Below are 9,030 nucleotides of genomic sequence, written 5' to 3'. Positions count from 1 at the left end.
GGGGCCCAGCATAGCCTCGAAAGGACTGTGTGGGGAGGGCCACCGCGTGATGGAGCCCCAAAGATCAACCTGGCTGTCCCCGCCCTTCGCAGGATCTCCAGCGGCCTGGTCCCTGGGGAAGCTGCAGGACATGCGTCTTGCAAGAAGCCAGGCACTGGTGGTCAGGAGCCAGCAGAGAGGCCTGTCTGGGCAGCAAGCGGCTGGTTTCCTGATGAGGGGGTGAAGGGGCCTGACTGCGCTGGTCACTCGGCACACAGCCTTGTTTCCAGGCCCGCGCCGGTGTGTCCGCTAGTGCGTGGCAGTGTATAGGCACGGCCTGAGCTCCTGTCAGGCTGAAGCCGGGTTCATTTCCAGTCAGCAGTGACGCTCCGGGGAAGGTGCTCTCAGGGGCCTGGAAACACCTCCTACCCCTGCCCGGTCGGCAGGCGTCACAGAGATCGTGTTCGCAGACGCTATGACTCGGGGCCAAACACTGAGAGCGGACTACTTCAAGCAACAGAAATTCATTTGAAAACCATTATTAGTCCCTTCTGTGTACCCCCAAAGACAGACAAAGGCCAGGAATACCCCCGGCCCGCTGATGCGGAACCTAAGACTGGAGAACGCGGCGCGCCCGGGAGCGGAGAGGAGTAAAAAGCCGCGGACGAAACAGAACAAGTCGTGCCCGCCCTCTGCCAAGGGGCAGGACGCCTCCCTGGAGGGAAGTCGCGGCCTGAAGAGATGCTCTGCGCACAGCCGCTTCGGGCGGCTCCTCATGAACGCTCCGGCCTCTCAGGCCGCAAGGAGCACGGCACAGACTCGGCCCACCCCCGCCGGGAGGGCGCTAGGGAGCGCGGCCAGTCCTGCTGCGGGGGCAGCGGGTGGGAAGCCGCGCGGCCCGGAAGTGTCGGCCTGCGGCTCCGCCCTCGGGGGCACTCTAGCCGCGGCCTGACCTGTACGCTTTCAGTGTCTCCGTTTCCCATCTGTGAAGTGGTCCACCACCCGCCCGGCGCAGCCCCGCCTCCCAGACCCATCCTGCCACCTTTGCCGCCAGCATTCTTCAGGGTCCATGAGTTAGTGGATTCTGTCTTAGGATATATTTTTTTAATTGAAGTACAGTCGATTACAGTGTGTCAGTTTCTGGGTACAGCACAATGTCCCGGTCATGCATGTACATACATTTATTCATTTTCACATTCTTTTTCACTAAAGGTTATTACAAGATATTGAATATAGTTCCCTATACAGAAGAAATTTATTTTATAAAAATAATACATGTGAATTAAGCCAGAAAGAGGAAAATACCATATGATATCACTCATATGTGGAACCTAAAAAAAAGAAAAGAAAAAACAGGACACTAATGAACTCATCCGCAGAACAGAAACAGACTCGCAGACATGGTAAGCAGTCTTAGGGTACTTGCAGCTTCTCCTCACCTGTCACACCCCGAACGCCCTGCTGCAGGCCACGCCCTCTCTGGTTCACCCAGCTCTCCACAGCAGCAGCCCCACAACCTGCCTGAGTTTCATCCCCTTCTAATCCATCATCCACCTGACTTTTGAGGTGATTTTCCTAAAACACAATTTATCACGCTTACCCGCCACTGAAGACCTTTGTATAGGCTGCTCAGGGCTCTCTGTCAGTTACAGCCTCTGGACTTGGCCCGGGTCGGCCAGGGTGTGAGTTACACCCATCAGTCTGGCCGCATCCCCTGTGGTTCCCCAGTGAATGATCTTCCAGGTCCACCCAGGACTGCCGTGCTTCGGTCGTGCTTCCTGGGAAACTTTCCGTCCCTGGGAAACCACGACGACTGATCTCGCTAATGTTCTGGTTAGCTCCCCAAAGTTTCCCTCTGGGCCGAGAATGGTTCTTTCTAATTCTCCTCCCACAAAACCCACCACACATCTCAGCCTCTGGGACAGTGGGTGGGCCCCAGCTGGCAGCTGCAGCCTGCCCTGTGACCCTGCCAGAAATGGGCATCCTTGGACCCCACCCCAGAACTACTGACTCAGACGCTGAGATGAGGCCCAGCAATCTGTGTTTGACAAGTCCTCCGGGGACTGTGATGTACTTGAAGTTTGAGAACCAGTGCCCCAGAAACCTTCCCCAAGCAGGGACCTCTCCCCACAGCAGCCTTGCCAACCCCCTGCGACATACGCATTACAGTGAGCCCAGCCTTGTTTTTAGTATCGACTCATGACGCTTAGGAGCAGTTACCTGCTGACAACCTACCTCCCCATTCCAGCCACGAGTTCTTTGAAGACAGCACTGCCGCTTTCTGTTGTTCTCTAGGCAGTATCAGTCTATATTTATAAATCCTTGGGGTTTTATTAACTCTTTCATTAAGGGAACAGGCTTATTATAGTTCCCTAAGTCAAACCATGTTGCAGAGAAGTGTGTAATCCTAGGAGAAAGCATCTTGGAGAATGACAAAGAAGCAGGTGTCCACATGCTGCCTGAGTGCATCTGTGGGAGTGAGTTTTGCCCTAATTCTCATTAAAAGCCACAAGTCCTGGCTCCCCTGATCTGATCATAATGATAGACATTCTTTTCCTGCTCAGAGGATTATCATTACTTTTCATAATATTCTATCCCTCAAGCTCTAGGGCTGCCCACTAAAGTTTTAGACATAAAACATAAAACAAAACCTCTGGGGGAGTAAAAATTGATTTTGAATATTTTGCAGCCTCTGAGCTTGCAGTGTTTTTGTACACTTTTGGTCTCAATTAAAAACACCACCACATGCCTGCTATTAATAATGACAGCAATTTACTTCTGTTGAAACTGAAAGCCTTCAGTTCTCTTTGAAAAACCTAAATGCATTTCACATGGTTTACAGACTTGTTTCAAAGCTTTTTTCCCCTTTATATTTTTTTGTTTGTTTGTTTTCCTTTTTGTCTTTTGAAATCGATTTAATCTTCAAAGTGTATGATTGCCATCGGGTTCCTGAAGACAGAGATCTGAGCACTCACATTTGTACTTGTGTGTGTGTGTTTACGTTGATACCGCATTTGTATGTTGTGGTCACATGGTTCTGCCTTTCACGTTATTAATTAATAACAATTTGTTATTGTTTGTGTAAATGTAATTTAACTGACTTTTTCCTTAGCATTTTTACTTCACATTTTAAGAGTCAGTGAAACTATGGAAAAACAAAAAAGAAAAGAAAAAAACTTGCAATGAAGAAACAATTGTTTTCAGCAAGCCAAATGTGACATTTCAGATGTATGTTTTACATGGTATTGTCTTGAAAGAGTATGCACTTGGGAAGATTTCCTAAAGTAAATCGTTAGAAGAAAACCTAAAACAAATAATTAACATTCATCAAATACATAAGAAGAGCTGGGATTTGGACCACATCAAATGTCCAAGTTTTAATAGTCCAGTTTCATGCACTGAATATTGAAAAAAACCAGATTCTAATTCAAAAGGGTTACTCTGCCCAGAGATGCACGTGTTTGAAAGTTGCTGGTGGGGGTGCAGGAAGACGTCTGGGAGTAATTGGGGCAAGATGTCCCTGACACTCAGTAGGAAGCAAACCCCATGCCAGGGCCCTGGATTTCTGGAGGACTTGGAAAATTTAGGGTCAAACTTAAGTAGAAGGTTTTTAAGTCAATAATTTTATTTTTAAATTACCTTAAAGCCATTAATAACAAAGTTTGAGATTTTGTTTGGAATTTGTTCAAGGTGACCCATCTTCACTGATCGTATTTGTTGAAATAGCTTATCTGTCCCATTTTGCTGAATAGACACAAAATAAACCCATATACAATCATGTAATTACCTACACTGTAGTTCCTACAGAAAGTGTTCTATATTTATGACTCATCAAATGAGCAGTTTTACTTATTCATGTATTTATTTGTTCATTACTGAAATGGTGGTGGTTCATTATAGATGATTGGATAGTTTTGGTAATTATTTAGTAATTACTGTAAACTCTGAACATATTATCTTGCATTATATTTTCTTTTTAAAAAATATTTTTATTGAAGTGTAGTTGATTTACAGTGTTACTTTTAGGTGTACAGCAAAGTGATTCAGTTATACATATACATACATTTATATTTTTTTCAGATACTGTCCCATTATATTATTACAAGAAATGGAATGTAGTTCCCTGTGCTATACAGTAGGTCCTTGTTGTTTATCTATTTTATATGTAGTAGTGTGTGTCTGTTAATCCCCAGCCCCTAATTTATCCTTCCCCACCGTTTCCCTTCTGGTAACCATAGTTTGTTTTCTGTGTCCATGAGTCCATTTTTGGTTTGTAAATAAGATTGGTATCAGTTTTTTTAGAGTCCACATATAAGTTATATCATATGGTATTTTTCTTTCTCTTTCTGGCTTACTTCACTTAAAATGACAATCTCCAAGTCCATCCATGTTGCTGCAAATGGCATTATTTTATTATTTTTATGGCTGAGTAGTATTCCATTATATAAATATATCACAGCTTCTTTATCTAGTCATTTGTCATTGGACATTTAGGCTGTTTCCATGTCTTGGCTAATGTAAATAGTGCTGCTGTGAACATTGGGGTGCATGTGTCTTTTTGAATTAATGTTCCCTATGGATATATGCCCAGATGTGGGATTGCGGGATCATAGGGCAAGTCTATTTTTAGTTTTCTGAGAACTCTCCATGCTGTTTTCCACAACGGCTGCACCAAACTGCATTCCCACCAGCAGTGAAGGAGGGTTCCCTTTTCTCCACAGCCTCTCCAGCATTTATTGTCTGTGGACTTTTGAATGACGGCCATTCTGACTAGTGTGAGGTGATACCTCATTGTAGTTTTGATTTGCATTTCTCTGATAACTAGTGTTATTGACCATTTCTTTATGTGCCTATTGGCCATTTGTATGTCTTCATTGGAGAATTCCTTGTTTAGGTCTTCTGCCTATTTTTGGATTGAGTTGTTTGTTTTTTTTATTATTAAGTTGTATGAGCTGTTTATATATTCTTGAAATTAAACCCTTGTCATTCTCATCTTTTGCAAATATTTTCTCCCATTGTGTAGGTTGTCTTTTTGTTTTGCTTATGGTTTCGTTTCCTGTGCAAGAACTTATAAGCTTAATCAGGTCCCATTTGTTTATTTTTGCTTTTATTTCTTTCGCCTGGGTAGACTGCCCTAGGAGAACATTGCTGAGATTTATGTCAGAATGTTTTGCCTCTGTTTTCTTCTAAGAGATTGATAGTGTCTGGTCTCATGTTTAACTCTTTAAGCCATTTTGAGTTTATTTTTGTGTGTGGAGTGAGGGAGTGTTCTAACTCATTGATATAGATACTGCTGTCCAGTTTTCCCAACACCATTTACTAAAGAGACTGTCTTTACTCCATTGTATGTTCTTGCCCCCTTTTTCAACGATCAATTGGCCAAAAGTTTGTGGGGTTTTTCTGGGCTCTCTGTTCTGTTCCATTGATCCATATGTCTGTTTTTGTGCCAATACCATGCTGTTTTGATTACTATAGCTCTGTAGTATTGTCTGAAGTCTGAGAAGGTTATTCTTCCAGCTTCATTCTTTTTCTTCAGTATTGCTTTGGCAATTCTGAGTCTTTTGTGATTCCATATAAATTTTAGGATTATTTGTTCTAGTTCTGTGAAAAATGTCCTGGGTAATTTGATACGGATCGATTAAATCTGTGTATTGCTTTCGGTAGTATGGTCATTTTAACAATATTAGTTCTTCCAATCCAAGAGCATGGAATATCTTTCTGTTTCTTTAAGTCATCTTTAATTTCCTTAGTTGATGTTTTATAGTTTTCCACATAATAGTCTTTCACTTCCTTAGTGAGACTTATCCCTAAGTGTTTTATTTATTTATTTATTTATTTATTTATTTATTTATTTATTTATTTATTTATTGGATGCAACTTTAAAAGGAATTGTTTCCTTACTTTCCTTTTCAGATATTTCATTATTAATGTAAAGAAATGCAACTGATTTTTGTATGTTAATCTTATGTCCTGCTGCCTTGCTGAATTCTTCTACCAGCTCTAGTAGTTTTTGTGTGGAGCCTTTAGGGTTTCCTATATATAGTATCATGCCATACACATGTAATGACAATTTTACCTCTTCTCTTCCATTTTGCATCCTTTTATTTCTTTTTCTGGTCTAACTGCTGTGGCTGGGACTTCCAATACTATATTGAATAGAAGTGGTGAGAGTAGGCATCCTTGTCTTGTTCCAGATTTTAGCAGGAAGGCTAAAAAAAAATCTGATAGTATTTAGTAAAAACATAATTGAAAATGTGTCCAAATCAGAAGCTGAAAATAAGTCGTTTAAGAGAAACAGAAGTTAAATTAAACAGGCTAGAATGTCTTTTACTACGTTTGATTGGTCCACAATCTCTGTTTTACAATTTTTGATTTACTGCCACCAGCTATTTTTGATCCTTCCTTTTTCAGGTAAAGTCTTAAAAAATTTAATAGTCAATTTATTTATTGAGAGTTCTACCGGTAAAATTATACACCCTTTCTCAAGTTAATACTTTAAACCTTATCCTTAACTTTTTCCTTGAGACAAAACTAGCAAAGTTCAGTACTCCCTTGAGGTTTTAAATTTAGCTTTATGTGGTGCATAGAAAGCAGTCTCTGACCAGCGGAGAGATCGTCTTCCGTTTGCCTGGCCTGTAGGAAGGGATCCAGTTCCTTCCAGTTTTACTGAACATCCAGAGCTGAGGGCTCAACATTTTTGATCATTTCCCCCATCACGCTACTATGTCCCTAATAAAACATACACAAAGACTATTTAAAAAGGAGGAAAAGATGATAAACTAAACAGAATTTTGAACATAATTAATGACAGTATTTTTGCTTTGGGATAGACTGTGCTTCTTTGAAAATGTAGATAAGAATAAAAGTAAGAAGAAATGCTACTGTTTTCTTCCCGCCCCCACGGGCAGGGCTTGATGCATACCCTCTCCCAGCTGTGCTCATGCTGTGTGTCCGTCCTCCTGTCTCTGATCTAAGTCTGGACAGAGGCAAAAGCATCACCCCGTGGCAGGCTGTGAAAGCAACACGTGCCAGTTACTCCTGGAGAAAGGTGATGTTGGGAACTCCTCCCTCTGTGTGTAACGGACCGGGGCAGGGAAAGGGCCGCTGGCCTCGCAGGGACTCCCTGCCTGGGCTCCAACAGGAGCAGAAGTTCCATGAGCACCAGGAGGGCACAGGGGCTTCTTGAAGCCTTGGCTGCACGCGGGGCGGGGGCCCAGGGATGCTTGTGCCGGAGCCGTGGGACCAGGACCACGTGCTCTGAGCTGGCCTCCCAGCGACCAGACGCTCAGCCCGGCCCGGAGTGACAGCCCCACCTGGATGACAGCCCCCGGAGCTGTGGTTTTGAGCTGGTTCTCTGGGAACCTCTCCTCCCAACACCCAGTGGTGTCTTTTTGCATATTCACCCGCACACGGCTCTCTGTTCCCATCGTGTGTTCCCTCCATGAGGAGACCAGCCAGTTCTCCTTCTGCGCATCAGGGAAAGGGAGGCTGTTCCAAGTCGACTAACTGGCCAGAGCATCCAGAGCTCAGCCACCCGCAGCCCTCAAGCCCTCCTGCTCCCTGGATCCCACCTCCGGTGCTGGCTTCTCCTGTTCCCGGGGCAGAATCACAGCCCTGAGGAAGGTCCTGTGGACGGCCTGGAGCACCCCTCCCCAGAGAGAAAGGTCAAGGGCCCTGGGACGCCCATCTGGCCCGCCCGCCCCAAGTTTGTAGCCGCAGTGCTTGGTGATGGGGCCCTAGGAGAGCGTCGTGGTGTGGGTGGGGCCGCAGGGGCCATCTGTCATCACTTCGTGGGGGACGGGCAGCTGCTCCACAGCTGCTCTCAGGTGTGCACAGGCCAAAGCCAGGCGGCCTCAGCGGGGATGGAAGCCAGCCTCACACACGACGTGTCCCCCCTCAGCACTGAGGTCCCTAGAGATCAGCAGTCAGTCTCTCACCCTGACCAGACCCCACCACCTGACCCTGCGTGAACTCATTTTAACAGGGGAGTGGTTTTCAACTGCAGCATTCGGACCCCTCCTGCCAAAATGCAGGTGCGAGAAACAGCTGTCACTGGGGCCACTTTGGATCACGGTGGATGTGGCCACAACCTTCCATGTAAAACCATCCTTAACTCCACACCTTAAGTAACAGAACAGAAACTAGTTTCCACCATGCAGGTCCATGGCGGTCCCTCCCAGGAGCTAGCAGCAGGGCACAGCCTCCAAGGCCAGTCCCGATCTGTGACTGATGCCAGCGGGCCGTCTTATCTCACCAACGTTCACCAGAAAACACTAGGAATTTGCCCACCAGGCCTGTGATCATCAGCCTCCCCAGCAAGGCCAGCTCATGTCGGTGCTGCCTAATTCAGCGTGTCCTTTGTCATCTTTCTTGAGGCTGGGCGATGTCTCCATGGAGGTGGGACAACAGAAAACCAGGAAACTGAAGGCTCTTTCAGGGTAGACACACACCCCAGCCTCACCTCCCTGTCCCCGGCGCTTGTCGAGAAGGTGGTCTGGTTCAGTTTTACAAAATCGTATTGTCTAAGCTGGGGATACCGTCTGTACTTCCTAAAACGAGCTGGTCCTGCACTATGTGGTTTTAATATTTCCCCTCTTTGTCTGAATGTTTGTGTTAAAATGCTCACAGGAGATTGTCAGCTGGGCAGTCGTCACCGGGCCCAGCTCTGTTTTGTTCTCCCCCAGTTTGTTCATCTTACTGCGTGCCTTCTGTGAATGTGGCAGCAGACACCCCTCCCCCAACACACACCCCACACAGCTTGGTGGCTCAGGGCCGCCTGGAGATGGCTTCATTATGTAGTGAACAATGCTATTTAACACTGATTATTTTCCTTTCTGTGTATTTTCAGGCTGTTTTTTTAGCCATTTGGTATATTTTATGGTCTGTAAGTAAAACCACAGCCCCCAAAAGCAAATGCATTAAAGCGGAACTATTTCATTTCTCCTTTGTACCAACTTCTGTGTCCACTTGAAACGAAATTCGTTACGTTGAAGGTACCGCATTTTGGTGTCACTAGAAGAAGTTGTTCTGCTTTGAAAGAAGATAAAGGGT

Source organism: Camelus bactrianus, chromosome 24 (assembly GCF_048773025.1).
Source record: "Camelus bactrianus isolate YW-2024 breed Bactrian camel chromosome 24, ASM4877302v1, whole genome shotgun sequence".
Lineage (NCBI taxonomy): Eukaryota > Metazoa > Chordata > Mammalia > Artiodactyla > Camelidae > Camelus > Camelus bactrianus.
The sequence above is the reverse complement of the archived record's forward strand: the minus strand, read 5'-3'. Positions refer to the sequence as shown.